This window comes from Denticeps clupeoides, chromosome 14 (genome assembly GCF_900700375.1).
Source record: "Denticeps clupeoides chromosome 14, fDenClu1.1, whole genome shotgun sequence".
In the NCBI taxonomy this organism is placed as follows: domain Eukaryota; kingdom Metazoa; phylum Chordata; class Actinopteri; order Clupeiformes; family Denticipitidae; genus Denticeps; species Denticeps clupeoides.
Window position 1 is genome coordinate 16646894 of NC_041720.1, and position 15576 is coordinate 16662469.

The 15576-nt window shown below is 43.0% G+C and overlaps 39 non-coding genes across 39 annotated transcripts; 13 read left to right on the plus strand and 26 right to left on the minus strand.

Annotated features, from left to right (window-relative positions):
* Positions 1-1110: 1110 nt before the first annotated feature.
* Positions 1111-1184, minus strand: trnai-aau (transfer RNA isoleucine (anticodon AAU)). The gene has a single exon. It is a non-coding gene; the product is annotated as a tRNA-Ile (tRNA).
* A 373-nt stretch (positions 1185-1557) lies between these two features.
* On the minus strand, positions 1558-1630 carry trnak-cuu (transfer RNA lysine (anticodon CUU)). Its single transcript has one exon. It is a non-coding gene; the product is annotated as a tRNA-Lys (tRNA).
* Positions 1631-1933: 303 nt separating this feature from the next.
* Positions 1934-2006, plus strand: trnaa-agc (transfer RNA alanine (anticodon AGC)). The gene has a single exon. It is a non-coding gene; the product is annotated as a tRNA-Ala (tRNA).
* Positions 2007-2200: 194 nt separating this feature from the next.
* Positions 2201-2274, minus strand: trnai-aau (transfer RNA isoleucine (anticodon AAU)). Its single transcript has one exon. It is a non-coding gene; the product is annotated as a tRNA-Ile (tRNA).
* Positions 2275-2646: 372 nt separating this feature from the next.
* Positions 2647-2719, minus strand: trnak-cuu (transfer RNA lysine (anticodon CUU)). Its single transcript has one exon. It is a non-coding gene; the product is annotated as a tRNA-Lys (tRNA).
* Positions 2720-3023: 304 nt separating this feature from the next.
* Positions 3024-3096, plus strand: trnaa-agc (transfer RNA alanine (anticodon AGC)). Its single transcript has one exon. It is a non-coding gene; the product is annotated as a tRNA-Ala (tRNA).
* A 627-nt stretch (positions 3097-3723) lies between these two features.
* Positions 3724-3796, plus strand: trnaa-agc (transfer RNA alanine (anticodon AGC)). Its single transcript has one exon. It is a non-coding gene; the product is annotated as a tRNA-Ala (tRNA).
* A 194-nt stretch (positions 3797-3990) lies between these two features.
* On the minus strand, positions 3991-4064 carry trnai-aau (transfer RNA isoleucine (anticodon AAU)). Its single transcript has one exon. It is a non-coding gene; the product is annotated as a tRNA-Ile (tRNA).
* A 372-nt stretch (positions 4065-4436) lies between these two features.
* Positions 4437-4509, minus strand: trnak-cuu (transfer RNA lysine (anticodon CUU)). The gene has a single exon. It is a non-coding gene; the product is annotated as a tRNA-Lys (tRNA).
* A 303-nt stretch (positions 4510-4812) lies between these two features.
* On the plus strand, positions 4813-4885 carry trnaa-agc (transfer RNA alanine (anticodon AGC)). The gene has a single exon. It is a non-coding gene; the product is annotated as a tRNA-Ala (tRNA).
* Positions 4886-5079: 194 nt separating this feature from the next.
* trnai-aau (transfer RNA isoleucine (anticodon AAU)) lies at positions 5080-5153 on the minus strand. The gene has a single exon. It is a non-coding gene; the product is annotated as a tRNA-Ile (tRNA).
* A 372-nt stretch (positions 5154-5525) lies between these two features.
* On the minus strand, positions 5526-5598 carry trnak-cuu (transfer RNA lysine (anticodon CUU)). Its single transcript has one exon. It is a non-coding gene; the product is annotated as a tRNA-Lys (tRNA).
* A 303-nt stretch (positions 5599-5901) lies between these two features.
* Positions 5902-5974, plus strand: trnaa-agc (transfer RNA alanine (anticodon AGC)). Its single transcript has one exon. It is a non-coding gene; the product is annotated as a tRNA-Ala (tRNA).
* A 194-nt stretch (positions 5975-6168) lies between these two features.
* On the minus strand, positions 6169-6242 carry trnai-aau (transfer RNA isoleucine (anticodon AAU)). The gene has a single exon. It is a non-coding gene; the product is annotated as a tRNA-Ile (tRNA).
* A 372-nt stretch (positions 6243-6614) lies between these two features.
* Positions 6615-6687, minus strand: trnak-cuu (transfer RNA lysine (anticodon CUU)). The gene has a single exon. It is a non-coding gene; the product is annotated as a tRNA-Lys (tRNA).
* A 303-nt stretch (positions 6688-6990) lies between these two features.
* trnaa-agc (transfer RNA alanine (anticodon AGC)) lies at positions 6991-7063 on the plus strand. The gene has a single exon. It is a non-coding gene; the product is annotated as a tRNA-Ala (tRNA).
* Positions 7064-7257: 194 nt separating this feature from the next.
* On the minus strand, positions 7258-7331 carry trnai-aau (transfer RNA isoleucine (anticodon AAU)). Its single transcript has one exon. It is a non-coding gene; the product is annotated as a tRNA-Ile (tRNA).
* Positions 7332-7703: 372 nt separating this feature from the next.
* trnak-cuu (transfer RNA lysine (anticodon CUU)) lies at positions 7704-7776 on the minus strand. The gene has a single exon. It is a non-coding gene; the product is annotated as a tRNA-Lys (tRNA).
* Positions 7777-8079: 303 nt separating this feature from the next.
* trnaa-agc (transfer RNA alanine (anticodon AGC)) lies at positions 8080-8152 on the plus strand. The gene has a single exon. It is a non-coding gene; the product is annotated as a tRNA-Ala (tRNA).
* Positions 8153-8346: 194 nt separating this feature from the next.
* trnai-aau (transfer RNA isoleucine (anticodon AAU)) lies at positions 8347-8420 on the minus strand. The gene has a single exon. It is a non-coding gene; the product is annotated as a tRNA-Ile (tRNA).
* Positions 8421-8792: 372 nt separating this feature from the next.
* trnak-cuu (transfer RNA lysine (anticodon CUU)) lies at positions 8793-8865 on the minus strand. Its single transcript has one exon. It is a non-coding gene; the product is annotated as a tRNA-Lys (tRNA).
* Positions 8866-9168: 303 nt separating this feature from the next.
* Positions 9169-9241, plus strand: trnaa-agc (transfer RNA alanine (anticodon AGC)). The gene has a single exon. It is a non-coding gene; the product is annotated as a tRNA-Ala (tRNA).
* Positions 9242-9435: 194 nt separating this feature from the next.
* Positions 9436-9509, minus strand: trnai-aau (transfer RNA isoleucine (anticodon AAU)). The gene has a single exon. It is a non-coding gene; the product is annotated as a tRNA-Ile (tRNA).
* A 371-nt stretch (positions 9510-9880) lies between these two features.
* trnak-cuu (transfer RNA lysine (anticodon CUU)) lies at positions 9881-9953 on the minus strand. Its single transcript has one exon. It is a non-coding gene; the product is annotated as a tRNA-Lys (tRNA).
* A 303-nt stretch (positions 9954-10256) lies between these two features.
* trnaa-agc (transfer RNA alanine (anticodon AGC)) lies at positions 10257-10329 on the plus strand. Its single transcript has one exon. It is a non-coding gene; the product is annotated as a tRNA-Ala (tRNA).
* Positions 10330-10523: 194 nt separating this feature from the next.
* On the minus strand, positions 10524-10597 carry trnai-aau (transfer RNA isoleucine (anticodon AAU)). Its single transcript has one exon. It is a non-coding gene; the product is annotated as a tRNA-Ile (tRNA).
* Positions 10598-10969: 372 nt separating this feature from the next.
* Positions 10970-11042, minus strand: trnak-cuu (transfer RNA lysine (anticodon CUU)). The gene has a single exon. It is a non-coding gene; the product is annotated as a tRNA-Lys (tRNA).
* Positions 11043-11345: 303 nt separating this feature from the next.
* On the plus strand, positions 11346-11418 carry trnaa-agc (transfer RNA alanine (anticodon AGC)). The gene has a single exon. It is a non-coding gene; the product is annotated as a tRNA-Ala (tRNA).
* A 190-nt stretch (positions 11419-11608) lies between these two features.
* On the minus strand, positions 11609-11682 carry trnai-aau (transfer RNA isoleucine (anticodon AAU)). The gene has a single exon. It is a non-coding gene; the product is annotated as a tRNA-Ile (tRNA).
* A 372-nt stretch (positions 11683-12054) lies between these two features.
* Positions 12055-12127, minus strand: trnak-cuu (transfer RNA lysine (anticodon CUU)). The gene has a single exon. It is a non-coding gene; the product is annotated as a tRNA-Lys (tRNA).
* A 303-nt stretch (positions 12128-12430) lies between these two features.
* Positions 12431-12503, plus strand: trnaa-agc (transfer RNA alanine (anticodon AGC)). Its single transcript has one exon. It is a non-coding gene; the product is annotated as a tRNA-Ala (tRNA).
* Positions 12504-12697: 194 nt separating this feature from the next.
* trnai-aau (transfer RNA isoleucine (anticodon AAU)) lies at positions 12698-12771 on the minus strand. The gene has a single exon. It is a non-coding gene; the product is annotated as a tRNA-Ile (tRNA).
* Positions 12772-13143: 372 nt separating this feature from the next.
* On the minus strand, positions 13144-13216 carry trnak-cuu (transfer RNA lysine (anticodon CUU)). Its single transcript has one exon. It is a non-coding gene; the product is annotated as a tRNA-Lys (tRNA).
* A 303-nt stretch (positions 13217-13519) lies between these two features.
* On the plus strand, positions 13520-13592 carry trnaa-agc (transfer RNA alanine (anticodon AGC)). The gene has a single exon. It is a non-coding gene; the product is annotated as a tRNA-Ala (tRNA).
* Positions 13593-13786: 194 nt separating this feature from the next.
* On the minus strand, positions 13787-13860 carry trnai-aau (transfer RNA isoleucine (anticodon AAU)). The gene has a single exon. It is a non-coding gene; the product is annotated as a tRNA-Ile (tRNA).
* A 372-nt stretch (positions 13861-14232) lies between these two features.
* On the minus strand, positions 14233-14305 carry trnak-cuu (transfer RNA lysine (anticodon CUU)). The gene has a single exon. It is a non-coding gene; the product is annotated as a tRNA-Lys (tRNA).
* A 302-nt stretch (positions 14306-14607) lies between these two features.
* trnaa-agc (transfer RNA alanine (anticodon AGC)) lies at positions 14608-14680 on the plus strand. Its single transcript has one exon. It is a non-coding gene; the product is annotated as a tRNA-Ala (tRNA).
* Positions 14681-14874: 194 nt separating this feature from the next.
* Positions 14875-14948, minus strand: trnai-aau (transfer RNA isoleucine (anticodon AAU)). Its single transcript has one exon. It is a non-coding gene; the product is annotated as a tRNA-Ile (tRNA).
* A 372-nt stretch (positions 14949-15320) lies between these two features.
* trnak-cuu (transfer RNA lysine (anticodon CUU)) lies at positions 15321-15393 on the minus strand. The gene has a single exon. It is a non-coding gene; the product is annotated as a tRNA-Lys (tRNA).
* Positions 15394-15576: the final 183 nt, after the last annotated feature.

A 15576-nucleotide genomic window follows, 5' to 3' on the forward strand; every position in this document is an offset into this window, starting at 1 on the left:
CCCTGTAAGGTTTTTTTCTTGATGGTGCCGAATGTAAAAAAAAAGGCACCTTGGCTTTTTTCGACATGCCAAAATCCAATGCATGAGTCCGTTTGATCCCTGTTTATAGTCTTCCCAAAATTTCTTGCATGTTTTCTTGTAACAGGGGAATTACCTCAAATGGTAGAGTGTTCGCTTAGCATGCGAGAGGTAGCGGGATTGATGCCTGCATTCTCCACGGTTCCTTTTTATCTTTGATTAGTTTTTCTTAGTGAAGCATTTGATTAATACATAGCACATCAGAGCTAGCATGTCCAAAGCCTGTCATGTGCACGATGTAAAAATCCTGGACGCAAGCAAATCCGTCAATCAGGAATAGCAGTTGCCTTGTCTCTAATGCGTAAGTCCTGTCAAAAGACATTAAATGGCTTTGACGCCATTTCCGAATGACGGCATCCCTAATTGGAATTTTTTTTCCCAAAACAGATGCCCAACGTGGGGCACGAACCCACGACCCTGAGATTAAGAGTCTTAGGCTCTACCGACTGAGCTGGCTGGGCACAGAACCTTCCCTTCAATACAATGGATAATATCTGTGTCTTATATCTAATTTTCCCGTCACTATAACCACCATTGGCATTGAAACATGTTCAATCCCTTTGCCTTTTGGATGTGAGCCCCAACTGTTTACGCCCTCATAAGGTGCCCTTACTCAAATTCCCTGTAAGGTTTTTTTCTTGATGGTGCCGAATGTAAAAAAAAAAGGCACCTTGGCTTTTTTCGACATGCCAAAATCCAATGCATGAGTCCGTTTGATCCCTGTTTATAGTCTTCCCAAAATTTCTTGCATGTTTTCTTGTAACAGGGGAATTAGCTCAAATGGTAGAGCGTTCGCTTAGCATGCGAGAGGTAGCGGGATTGATGCCCGCATTCTCCACGGTTCCTTTTTATCTTTGATTAGTTTTTCTTAGTGAAGCATTTGATTAATACATAGCACATCAGAGCTAGCATGTCCAAAGCCTGTCATGTGCACGATGTAAAAATCCTGGACGCAAGCAAATCCGTCAATCAGGAATAGCAGTTGCCTTGTCTCTAATGCGTAAGTCCTGTCAAAACACATTAAATGAGTTGTGGCCAGTACGGGGGTCGAACCCGCGACCTTGGCGTTATTAGCACCACGCTCTAACCAGCTGAGCTAACCGGCCTTGTTAAGATTAAGGCTTTGACGCTTTTGGACGATTGATTAACAGCTTCTGTGTCCAAGAGTCTTGGCACAAAATGCAAGAGTTTGTTTAATCCCTGCATGTAGTTTTCCCGAAACTGTTTTTCCCCTTCGTTATCATAAGGCAATTAGCTGAAATACTAGAGCGCTTGCTTACTGTGCGAGAAATAACGGGGATCAATGCCTGCGTTCTCCATGTTTCATATTTTGATTATTTTTCTTTAATTTAAGCACCTTTATACAACGCAGCACAGCAGTGCTACATACACGAAAAAAAGTACAATCTGTTGCTGGATGTACTCAAATGTTTTCCGAATGAAGGCATCCCTAATTGGAAATTTTTTTCCCAAAAGAGATGCCCAACGTGGGGCTCGAACCCACGACCCTGAGATTAAGAGTCTCATGCTCTACCGACTGAGCTAGCCGGGCACAGAACCTTCCCTTCAATACAATGGATAATATCTGTGTCTTATATCTAATTTACCCGTCACTATAACCACCATTGGCAATGAAACATGTTCAATCCCTTTGCCTTTTGGATGTGAGCCCCAACTGTTTACGCCCTCATAAGGTGCCCTTACTCAAATTCCCTGTAAGGTTTTTTTCTTGATGGTGCCGAATGTAAAAAAAAAGGCACCTTGGCTTTTTTCGACATGCCAAAATCCAATGCATGAGTCCGTTTGATCCCTGTTTATAGTCTTCCCAAAATTTCTTGCATGTTTTCTTGTCACAGGGGAATTAGCTCAAATGGTAGAGCGTTCGCTTAGCATGCGAGAGGTAGTGGGATCGATGCCCGCATTCTCCACGGTTCCTTTTTATCTTTGATTAGTTTTTCTTAGTGAAGCATTTGATTAATACATAGCACATCAGAGCTAGCATGTCCAAAGCCTGTCATCTGCACGATGTAAAAATCCTGGACGCAAGCAAATCCGTCAATCAGGAATAGCAGTTGCCTTGTCTCTAATGCGTAAGTCCTGTCAAAACACATTAAATGAGTTGTGGCCAGTACGGGGGTCGAACCCGCGACCTTGGCGTTATTAGCACCACGCTCTAACCAGCTGAGCTAACCGGCCTTGTTAAGATTAAGGCTTTGACGCTTTTGGACGATTGATTAACAGCTTCTGTGTCCAAGAGTCTTGGCACAAAATGCAAGAGTTTGTTTAATCCCTGCATGTAGTTTTCCCGAAACTGTTTTTCCCCTTCGTTATCATAAGGCAATTAGCTGAAATACTAGAGCGCTTGCTTACTGTGCGAGAAATAACGGGGATCAATGCCTGCGTTCTCCATGTTTCATATTTTGATTATTTTTCTTTAATTTAAGCACCTTTATACAACGCAGCACAGCAGTGCTACATACACGAAAAAAGTACAATCTGTTGCTGGATGTACTCAAATGTTTTCCGAATGAAGGCATCCCTAATTGGAAATTTTTTTCCCAAAACAGACGCCCAACGTGGGGCTCGAACCCACGACCCTGAGATTAAGAGTCTCATGCTCTACCGACTGAGCTAGCCGGGCACAGAACCTTCCCTTCAATACAATGGATAATATCTGTGTCTTATATCTAATTTTCCCGTCACTATAACCACCATTGGCAATGAAACATGTTCAATCCCTTTGCCTTTTTGGATGTGAGCCCCAACTGTTTACGCCCTCATAAGGTGCCCTTACTCAAATTCCCTGTAAGGTTTTTTTCTTAATGGTGCCGAATGTAAAAAAAAAGGCACCTTGGCTTTTTTCGACATGCCAAAATCCAATGCATGAGTCCGTTTGATCCCTGTTTATAGTCTTCCCAAAATTTCTTGCATGTTTTCTTGTCACAGGGGAATTAGCTCAAATGGTAGAGCGCTCGCTTAGCATGCGAGAGGTAGCGGGATCGATGCCCGCATTCTCCACGGTTCCTTTTTATCTTTGATTAGTTTTTCTTAGTGAAGCATTTGATTAATACATAGCACATCAGAGCTAGCATGTCCAAAGCCTGTCATCTGCACGATGTAAAAATCCTGGACGCAAGCAAATCCGTCAATCAGGAATAGCAGTTGCCTTGTCTCTAATGCGTAAGTCCTGTCAAAACACATTAAATGGCTTTGACGCCATTTCCGAATGACGGCATCCCTAATTGGAATTTTTTTTCCCAAAACAGATGCCCAACGTGGGGCACGAACCCACGACCCTGAGATTAAGAGTCTCAGGCGCTACCGACTGAGCTGGCCGGGCACAGAACCTTCCCTTCAATACAATGGATAATATCTGTGTCTTATATCTAATTTTCCCGTCACTATAACCACCATTGGCAATGAAACATGTTCAATCCCTTTGCCTTTTGGATGTGAGCCCCAACTGTTTACGCCCTCATAAGGTGCCCTTACTCAAATTCCCTGTAAGGTTTTTTTCTTGATGGTGCCGAATGTAAAAAAAAAAGGCACCTTGGCTTTTTTCGACATGCCAAAATCCAATGCATGAGTCCGTTTGATCCCTGTTTATAGTCTTCCCAAAATTTCTTGCATGTTTTCTTGTCACAGGGGGAATTAGCTCAAATGGTAGAGCGCTCGCTTAGCATGCGAGAGGTAGCGGGATCGATGCCCGCATTCTCCACGGTTCCTTTTTATCTTTGATTAGTTTTTCTTAGTGAAGCATTTGATTAATACATAGCACATCAGAGCTACCATGTCCAAAGCCTGTCATGTGCACAATGTAAAAATCCTGGACGTAAGCAAATCCGTCAATCAGGAATAGCAGTTGCCTTGTCTCTAATGCGTAAGTCCTGTCAAAACACATTAAATGAGTTGTGGCCAGTACGGGGGTCGAACCCGCGACCTTGGCGTTATTAGCACCACGCTCTAACCAGCTGAGCTAACCGGCCTTGTTAAGTTTAAGGCTTTGACGGTTTTGGACGATTGATTAACAGCTTCTGTGTCCAAGAGTCTTGGCACAAAATGCAAGAGTTTGTTTAATCCCTGCATGTAGTTTTCCCGAAACTGTTTTTCCCCTTCGTTATCATAAGGCAATTAGCTGAAATACTAGAGCGCTTGCTTACTGTGCGAGAAATAACGGGGATCAATGCCTGCGTTCTCCATGTTTCATATTTTGATTATTTTTCTTTAATTTAAGCACCTTTATACAACGCAGCACAGCAGTGCTACATACACGAAAAAAGTACAATCTGTTGCTGGATGTACTCAAATGTTTTCCGAATGAAGGCATCCCTAATTGGAAAATTTTTTCCCAAAACAGACGCCCAACGTGGGGCTCGAACCCACGACCCTGAGATTAAGAGTCTCATGCTCTACCGACTGAGCTAGCCGGGCACAGAACCTTCCCTTCAATACAATGGATAATATCTGTGTCTTATATCTAATTTTCCCGTCACTATAACCACCATTGGCAATGAAACATGTTCAATCGCTTTGCCTTTTGGATGTGAGCCCCAACTGTTTACGCCCTCATAAGGTGCCCTTACTCAAATTCCCTGTAAGGTTTTTTTCTTGATGGTGCCGAATGTAAAAAAAAAGGCACCTTGGCTTTTTTCGACATGCCAAAATCCAATGCATGAGTCCGTTTGATCCCTGTTTATAGTCTTCCCAAAATTTCTTGCATGTTTTCTTGTCACAGGGGAATTAGCTCAAATGGTAGAGCGCTCGCTTAGCATGCGAGAGGTAGCGGGATCGATGCCCGCATTCTCCACGGTTCCTTTTTATCTTTGATTAGTTTTTCTTAGTGAAGCATTTGATTAATACATAGCACATCAGAGCTAGCATGTCCAAAGCCTCTCATCTGCACGATGTAAAAATCCTGGACGCAAGCAAATCCGTCAATCAGGAATAGCAGTTGCCTTGTCTCTAATGCGTAAGTCCTGTCAAAACACATTAAATGAGTTGTGGCCAGTACGGGGGTCGAACCCGCGACCTTGGCGTTATTAGCACCACGCTCTAACCAGCTGAGCTAACCGGCCTTGTTAAGATTAAGGCTTTGACGCTTTTGGACGATTGATTAACAGCTTCTGTGTCCAAGAGTCTTGGCACAAAATGCAAGAGTTTGTTTAATCCCTGCATGTAGTTTTCCCGAAACTGTTTTTCCCCTTCATTATCATAAGGCAATTAGCTGAAATACTAGAGCGCTTGCTTACTGTGCGAGAAATAACGGGGATCAATGCCTGCGTTCTCCATGTTTCATATTTTGATTATTTTTCTTTAATTTAAGCACCTTTATACAACGCAGCACAGCAGTGCTACATACACGAAAAAAGTACAATCTGTTGCTGGATGTACTCAAATGTTTTCCGAATGAAGGCATCCCTAATTGGAAATTTTTTTCCCAAAACAGACGCCCAACGTGGGGCTCGAACCCACGACCCTGAGATTAAGAGTCTCATGCTCTACCGACTGAGCTAGCCGGGCACAGAACCTTCCCTTCAATACAATGGATAATATCTGTGTCTTATATCTAATTTTCCCGTCACTATAACCACCATTGGCAATGAAACATGTTCAATCCCTTTGCCTTTTGGATGTGAGCCCCAACTGTTTACGCCCTCATAAGGTGCCCTTACTCAAATTCCCTGTAAGGTTTTTTTCTTGATGGTGCCGAATGTAAAAAAAAAGGCACCTTGGCTTTTTTCGACATGCCAAAATCCAATGCATGAGTCCGTTTGATCCCTGTTTATAGTCTTCCCAAAATTTCTTGCATGTTTTCTTGTCACAGGGGAATTAGCTCAAATGGTAGAGCGCTCGCTTAGCATGCGAGAGGTAGCGGGATCGATGCCCGCATTCTCCACGGTTCCTTTTTATCTTTGATTAGTTTTTCTTAGTGAAGCATTTGATTAATACATAGCACATCAGAGCTAGCATGTCCAAAGCCTGTCATCTGCACGATGTAAAAATCCTGGACGCAAGCAAATCCGTCAATCAGGAATAGCAGTTGCCTTGTCTCTAATGCGTAAGTCCTGTCAAAACACATTAAATGAGTTGTGGCCAGTACGGGGGTCGAACCCGCGACCTTGGCGTTATTAGCACCACGCTCTAACCAGCTGAGCTAACCGGCCTTGATAAGATTAAGGCTTTGACGCTTTTGGACGATTGATTAACAGCTTCTGTGTCCAAGAGTCTTGGCACAAAATGCAAGAGTTTGTTTAATCCCTGCATGTAGTTTTCCCGAAACTGTTTTTCCCCTTCGTTATCATAAGGCAATTAGCTGAAATACTAGAGCGCTTGCTTACTGTGCGAGAAATAACGGGGATCATTGCCTGCGTTCTCCATGTTTCATATTTTGATTATTTTTCTTTAATTTTAGCACCTTTATACAACGCAGCACAGCAGTGCTACATACACGAAAAAAGTACAATCTGTTGCTGGATGTACTCAAATGTTTTCCGAATGAAGGCATCCCTAATTGGAAATTTTTTTCCCAAAACAGACGCCCAACGTGGGGCTCGAACCCACGACCCTGAGATTAAGAGTCTCATGCTCTACCGACTGAGCTAGCCGGGCACAGAACCTTCCCTTCAATACAATGGATAATATCTGTGTCTTATATCAAATTTACCCATCACTATAACAAAAATTGGCAATGAAACATGTTCAATCCCTTTGCCTTTTGGATGTGAGCCCCAACTGTTTACGCCCTCATAAGGTGCCCTTACTCAAATTCCCTGTAAGGTTTTTTTCTTGATGGTGCCGAATGTAAAAAAAAAGGCACCTTGGCTTTTTTCGACATGCCAAAATCCAATGCATGAGTCTGTTTGATCCCTGTTTATAGTCTTCCCAAAATTTCTTGCATGTTTTCTTGTCACAGGGGAATTAGCTCAAATGGTAGAGCGCTCGCTTAGCATGCGAGAGGTAGCGGGATCGATGCCCGCATTCTCCACGGTTCCTTTTTATCTTTGATTAGTTTTTCTTAGTGAAGCATTTGATTAATACATAGCACATCAGAGCTAGCATGTCCAAAGCCTGTCATCTGCACGATGTAAAAATCCTGGACGCAAGCAAATCCGTCAATCAGGAATAGCAGTTGCCTTGTCTCTAATGCGTAAGTCCTGTCAAAACACATTAAATGAGTTGTGGCCAGTACGGGGGTCGAACCCGCGACCTTGGCGTTATTAGCACCACGCTCTAACCAGCTGAGCTAACCGGCCTTGAAAAGATTAAGGCTTTGACGGTTTTGGACGATTGATTAACAGCTTCTGTGTCCAAGAGTCTTGGCACAAAATGCAAGAGTTTGTTTAATCCCTGCATGTAGTTTTCCCGAAACTGTTTTTCTCCTTCGTTATCATAAGGCAATTAGCTGAAATACTAGAGTGCTTGCTTACTGTGTGAGAAATAACGGGGATCAATGCCTGCGTTCTCCATGTTTCATATTTTGATTATTTTTCTTTAATTTAAGCACCTTTATACAACGCAGCACAGCAGTGCTACATACACGAAAAAAGTACAATCTGTTGCTGGATGTACTCAAATGTTTTCCGAATGAAGGCATCCCTAATTGGAAAATTTTTTCCCAAAACAGACGCCCAACGTGGGGCTCGAACCCACGACCCTGAGATTAAGAGTCTCATGCTCTACCGACTGAGCTAGCCGGGCACAGAACCTTCCCTTCAATACAATGGATAATATCTGTGTCTTATATCTAATTTTCCCGTCACTATAACCACCATTGGCAATGAAACATGTTCAATCGCTTTGCCTTTTGGATGTGAGCCCCAACTGTTTACGCCCTCATAAGGTGCCCTTACTCAAATTCCCTGTAAGGTTTTTTTCTTGATGGTGCCGAATGTAAAAAAAAAGGCACCTTGGCTTTTTTCGACATGCCAAAATCCAATGCATGAGTCCGTTTGATCCCTGTTTATAGTCTTCCCAAAATTTCTTGCATGTTTTCTTGTCACAGGGGAATTAGCTCAAATGGTAGAGCGTTCGCTTAGCATGCGAGAGGTAGCGGGATCGATGCCCGCATTCTCCACGGTTCCTTTTTATCTTTGATTAGTTTTTCTTAGTGAAGCATTTGATTAATACATAGCACATCAGAGCTACCATGTCCAAAGCCTGTCATGTGCACAATGTAAAAATCCTGGACATAAGCAAATCCGTCAATCAGGAATAGCAGTTGCCTTGTCTCTAATGCGTAAGTCCTGTCAAAACACATTAAATGAGTTGTGGCCAGTACGGGGGTCGAACCCGCGACCTTGGCGTTATTAGCACCACGTTCTAACCAACTGAGCTAACCGACCTTGTTAAGATTAAGGCTTTGACGCTTTTGGACGATTGATTAACAGCTTCTGTGTCCAAGAGTCTTGGCACAAAATGCAAGAGTTTGTTTAATCCCTGCATGTAGTTTTCCCGAAACTGTTTTTCCCCTTCATTATCATAAGGCAATTAGCTGAAATACTAGAGCGCTTGCTTACTGTGCGAGAAATAACGGGGATCAATGCCTGCATTCTCCATGTTTCATATTTTGATTATTTTTCTTTAATTTAAGCACCTTTATACAACGCAGCACAGCAGTGCTACATACACGAAAAAAGTACAATCTGTTGCTGGATGTACTCAAATGTTTTCCGAATGAAGGCATCCCTAATTGGAAATTTTTTTCCCAAAACAGACGCCCAACGTGGGTCTCGAACCCACGACCCTTAGATTAAGAGTCTCATGCTCTACCGACTGAGCTAGCCGGGCACAGAACCTTCCCTTCAATACAATGGATAATATCTGTGTCTTATATCAAATTTTCCCATCACTATAACCACCATTGGCAATGAAACATGTTCAATCCCTTTGCCTTTTGGATGTGAGCCCCAACTGTTTACGCCCTCATAAGGTGCCCTTACTCAAATTCCCTGTAAGGTTTTTTTCTTGATGGTGCCGAATGTAAAAAAAAAGGCACCTTGGCTTTTTTCGACATGCCAAAATCCAATGCATGAGTCCGTTTGATCCCTGTTTATAGTCTTCCCAAAATTTCTTGCATGTTTTCTTGTCACAGGGGAATTAGCTCAAATGGTAGAGCGCTCGCTTAGCATGCGAGAGGTAGCGGGATCGATGCCCGCATTCTCCACGGTTCCTTTTTATCTTTGATTAGTTTTTCTTAGTGAAGCATTTGATTAATACATAGCACATTAGAGCTAGCATGTCCAAAGCCTCTCATTTGCACGATGTAAAAATCCTGGACGCAAGCAAATCCGTCAATCAGGAATAGCAGTTGCCTTGTCTCTAATGCGTAAGTCCTGTCAAAACACATTAAATGAGCTGTGGCCAGTACGGGGGTCGAACCCGCGACCTTGGCGTTATTAGCACCACGCTCTAACCAGCTGAGCTAACCGGCCTTGTTAAGTTTAAGGCTTTGACGGTTTTGGACGATTGATTAACAGCTTCTGTGTCCAAGAGTCTTGGCACAAAATGCAAGAGTTTGTTTAATCCCTGCATGTAGTTTTCCCGAAACTGTTTTTCCCCTTCGTTATCATAAGGCAATTAGCTGAAATACTAGAGCGCTTGCTTACTGTGCGAGAAATAACGGGGATCATTGCCTGCGTTCTCCATGTTTCATATTTTGATTATTTTTCTTTAATTTAAGCACCTTTATACAACGCAGCACAGCAGTGCTACATACACGAAAAAAGTACAATCTGTTGCTGGATGTACTCAAATGTTTTCCGAATGAAGGCATCCCTAATTGGAAATTTTTTCCCAAAACAGACGCCCAACGTGGGGCTCGAACCCACGACCCTGAGATTAAGAGTCTCATGCTCTACCGACTGAGCTAGCCGGGCACAGAACCTTCCCTTCAATACAATGGATAATATCTGTGTCTTATATCTAATTTTCCCGTCACTATAACCACCATTGGCAATGAAACATGTTCAATCCCTTTGCCTTTTGGATGTGAGCCCCAACTGTTTACGCCCTCATAAGGTGCCCTTACTCAAATTCCCTGTAAGGTTTTTTTCTTGATGGTGCCGAATGTAAAAAAAAAGGCACCTTGGCTTTTTTCGACATGCCAAAATCCAATGCATGAGTCCGTTTGATCCCTGTTTATAGTCTTCCCAAAATTTCTTGCATGTTTTCTTGTCACAGGGGAATTAGCTCAAATGGTAGAGCGCTCGCTTAGCATGCGAGAGGTAGCGGGATCGATGCCCGCATTCTCCACGGTTCCTTTTTATCTTTGATTAGTTTTTCTTAGTGAAGCATTTGATTAATACATAGCACATCAGAGCTAGCATGTCCAAAGCCTGTCATCTGCACGATGTAAAAATCCTGGACGCAAGCAAATCCGTCAATCAGGAATAGCAGTTGCCTTGTCTCTAATGCGTAAGTCCTGTCAAAACACATTAAATGAGTTGTGGCCAGTACGGGGGTCGAACCCGCGACCTTGGCGGAATTAGCACCACGCTCTAACCAGCTGAGCTAACCGGCCTTGTTAAGTTTAAGGCTTTGACGCTTTTGGACGATTGATTAACAGCTTCTGTGTCCAAGAGTCTTGGCACAAAATGCAAGAGTTTGTTTAATCCCTGCATGTAGTTTTCCCGAAACTGTTTTTCCCCTTCGTTATCATAAGGCAATTAGCTGAAATACTAGAGCGCTTGCTTACTGTGCGAGAAATAACGGGGATCAATGCCTGCATTCTCCATGTTTCATATTTTGATTATTTTTCTTTAATTTAAGCACCTTTATACAACGCAGCACAGCAGTGCTACATACACGAAAAAAGTACAATCTGTTGCTGGATGTACTCAAATGTTTTCCGAATGAAGGCATCCCTAATTGGAAATTTTTTTCCCAAAACAGACGCCCAACGTGGGGCTCGAACCCACGACCCTGAGATTAAGAGTCTCATGCTCTACCGACTGAGCTAGCCGGGCACAGAACCTTCCCTTCAATACAATGGATAATATCTGTGTCTTATATCTAATTTTCCCGTCACTATAACCACCATTGGCAATGAAACATGTTCAATCCCTTTGCCTTTTGGATGTGAGCCCCAACTGTTTACGCCCTCATAAGGTGCCCTTACTCAAATTCCCTGTAAGGTTTTTTTCTTGATGGTGCCGAATGTAAAAAAAAAGGCACCTTGGCTTTTTTCGACATGCCAAAATCCAATGCATGAGTCCGTTTGATCCCTGTTTATAGTCTTCCCAAAATTTCTTGCATGTTTTCTTGTCACAGGGGAATTAGCTCAAATGGTAGAGCGCTCGCTTAGCATGCGAGAGGTAGCGGGATCGATGCCCGCATTCTCCACGGTTCCTTTTTATCTTTGATTAGTTTTTCTTAGTGAAGCATTTGATTAATAGCACATCAGAGCTAGCATGTCCAAAGCCTGTCATGTGCACGATGTAAAAATCCTGGACGCAAGCAAATCCGTCAATCAGGAGTAGCAGTTGCCTTGTCTCTAATGCGTAAGTCCTGTCAAAACACATTAAATGAGCTGTGGCCAGTACGGGGGTCGAACCCGCGACCTTGGCGTTATTAGCACCACGCTCTAACCAGCTGAGCTAACCGGCCTTGTTAAATTTAAGGCTTTGACGGTTTTGGACGATTGATTAACAGCTTCTGTGTCCAAGAGTCTTGGCACAAAATGCAAGAGTTTGTTTAATCCCTGCATGTAGTTTTCCCGAAACTGTTTTTCCCCTTCGTTATCATAAGGCAATTAGCTGAAATACTAGAGCGCTTGCTTACTGTGCGAGAAATAACAGGGATCATTGCCTGCGTTCTCCATGTTTCATATTTTGATTATTTTTCTTTAATTTAAGCACCTTTATACAACGCAGCACAGCAGTGCTACATACACGAAAAAAGTACAATCTGTTGCTGGATGTACTCAAATGTTTTCCGAATGAAGGCATCCCTAATTGGAAAATTTTTTCCCAAAACAGACGCCCAACGTGGGGCTCGAACCCACGACCCTGAGATTAAGAGTCTCATGCTCTACCGACTGAGCTAGCCGGGCACAGAACCTTCCCTTCAATACAATGGATAATATCTGTGTCTTATATCTAATTTTCCCGTCACTATAACCACCATTGGCAATGAAACATGTTCAATCCCTTTGCCTTTTGGATGTGAGCCCCAACTGTTTACGCCCTCATAAGGTGCCCTTACTCAAATTCCCTGTAAGGTTTTTTTCTTGATGGTGCCGAATGTAAAAAAAAAGGCACCTTGGCTTTTTTCGACATGCCAAAATCCAATGCATGAGTCTGTTTGATCCCTGTTTATAGTCTTCCCAAAATTTCTTGCATGTTTTCTTGTCACAGGGGAATTAGCTCAAATGGTAGAGCGCTCGCTTAGCATGCGAGAGGTAGCGGGATCGATGCCCGCATTCTCCACGGTTCCTTTTTATCTTTGATTAGTTTTTCTTAGTGAAGCATTTGATTAATACATAGCACATCAGAGCTAGCATGTCCAAAGCCTCTCATCTGCACGATGTAAAAATCCTGGACGCAAGCAAATCCGTCAATCAGGAATAGCAGTTGCCTTGTCTCTAATGCGTAAGTCCTGTCAAAACACATTAAATGAGCTGTGGCCAGTACGGGGGTCGAACCCGCGACCTTGGCGTTATTAGCACCACGCTCTAACCAGCTGAGCTAACCGGCCTTGTTAAGTTTAAGGCTTTGACGCTTTTGGACGATTGATTAACAGCTTCTGTGTCCAAGAGTCTTGGCACAAAATGCAAGACTTTGTTTAATCCCTGCATGTAGTTTTCCCGAAACTGTTTTTCCCCTTCGTTATCATAAGGCAATTAGCTGAAATACTAGAGCGCTTGCTTACTGTGCGAGAAATAACGGGGATCAATGCCTGCGTTCTCCATGTTTCATATTTTGATTATTTTTCTTTAATTTAAGCACCTTTATACAACGCAGCACAGCAGTGCTACATACACGAAAAAAGTACAATCTGTTGCTGGATGTACTCAAATGTTTTCCGAATGAAGGCATCCCTAATTGGAAATTTTTTTCCCAAAACAGACGCCCAACGTGGGGCTCGAACCCACGACCCTGAGATTAAGAGTCTCATGCTCTACCGACTGAGCTAGCCGGGCACAGAACCTTCCCTTCAATACAATGGATAATATCTGTGTCTTATATCTAATTTTCCCGTCACTATAACCACCATTGGCAATGAAACATGTTCAATCCCTTTGCCTTTTGGATGTGAGCCCCAACTGTTTACGCCCTCATAAGGTGCCCTTACTCAAATTCCCTGTAAGGTTTTTTTCTTGATGGTGCCGAATGTAAAAAAAAAGGCACCTTGGCTTTTTTCGACATGCCAAAATCCAATGCATGAGTCCGTTTGATCCCTGTTTATAGTCTTCCCAAAATTTCTTGCATGTTTTCTTGTCACAGGGGAATTAGCTCAAATGGTAGAGCGCTCGCTTAGCATGCGAGAGGTAGCGGGATCGATGCCCGCATTCTCCACGGTTCCTTTTTATCTTTGATTAGTTTTTCTTAGTGAAGCATTTGATTAATACATAGCACATCAGAGCTAGCATGTCCAAAGCCTGTCATGTGCACGATGTAAAAATCCTGGACGCAAGCAAATCCGTCAATCAGGAATAGCAGTTGCCTTGTCTCTAATGCGTAAGTCCTGTCAAAACACATTAAATGAGTTGTGGCCAGTACGGGGGTCGAACCCGCGACCTTGGCGTTATTAGCACCACGCTCTAACCAGCTGAGCTAACCGGCCTTGTTAAGATTAAGGCTTTGACGCTTTTGGACGATTGATTAACAGCTTCTGTGTCCAAGAGTCTTGGCACAAAATGCAAGACTTTGTTTAATCCCTGCATGTAGTTTTCCCGAAACTGTTTTTCCCCTTCGTTATCATAAGGCAATTAGCTGAAATACTAGAGCGCTTGCTTACTGTGCGAGAAATAACGGGGATCAATGCCTGCGTTCTCCATGTTTCATATTTTGATTATTTTTCTTTAATTAAGCACCTTTATACAACGCAGCACAGCAGTGCTACATACACGAAAAAAGTACAATCTGTTGCTGGATGTACTCAAATGTTTTCCGAATGAAGGCATCCCTAATTGGAAAATTTTTTTCCCAAAACAGACGCCCAACGTGGGGCTCGAACCCACGACCCTGAGATTAAGAGTCTCATGCTCTACCGACTGAGCTAGCCGGGCACAGAACCTTCCCTTCAATACAATGGATAATATCTGTGTCTTATATCTAATTTTCCCGTCACTATAACCACCATTGGCAATGAAACATGTTCAATCCCTTTGCCTTTTGGATGTGAGCCCCAACTGTTTACGCCCTCATAAGGTGCCCTTACTCAAATTCCCTGTAAGGTTTTTTTCTTGATGGTGCCGAATGTAAAAAAAAGGCACCTTGGCTTTTTTCGACATGCCAAAATCCAATGCATGAGTCCGTTTGATCCCTGTTTATAGTCTTCCCAAAATTTCTTGCATGTTTTCTTGTCACAGGGGAATTAGCTCAAATGGTAGAGCGCTCGCTTAGCATGCGAGAGGTAGCGGGATCGATGCCCGCATTCTCCACGGTTCCTTTTTATCTTTGATTAGTTTTTCTTAGTGAAGCATTTGATTAATACATAGCACATCAGAGCTAGCATGTCCAAAGCCTGTCATGTGCACGATGTAAAAATCCTGGACGCAAGCAAATCCGTCAATCAGGAATAGCAGTTGCCTTGTCTCTAATGCGTAAGTCCTGTCAAAACACATTAAATGAGCTGTGGCCAGTACGGGGGTCGAACCCGCGACCTTGGCGTTATTAGCACCATGCTCTAACCAGCTGAGCTAACTGGCCTTGTTAAGTTTAAGGCTTTGACGGTTTTGGACGATTGATTAACAGCTTCTGTGTCCAAGAGTCTTGGCACAAAATGCAAGACTTTGTTTAATCCCTGCATGTAGTTTTCCCGAAACTGTTTTTCCCCTTCGTTATCATAAGGCAATTAGCTGAAATACTAGAGCGCTTGCTTACTGTGCGAGAAATAACGAGGATCAATGCCTGCGTTCTCCATGTTTCATATTTTGATTATTTTTCTTTAATTTAAGCACCTTTATACAACGCAGCACAGCAGTGCTACATACACGAAAAAAGTACAATCTGTTGCTGGATGTACTCAAATGTTTTCCGAATGAAGGCATCCCTAATTGGAAATTTTTTTCCCAAAACAGACGCCCAACGTGGGGCTCGAACCCACGACCCTGAGATTAAGAGTCTCATGCTCTACCGACTGAGCTAGCCGGGCACAGAACCGTCCCTTCAATACAATGGATAATATCTGTGTCTTATATCTAATTTTCCCAGTCACTATAACCACCATTGGCAATGAAACATGTTCAATCCGCTTTGCCTTTTGGATGTGAGCCCCAACTGTTACGCCCTCATAAGGTGCCCTTACTCAAATTCCCTGTAAGGTTTTTTTCTTGAT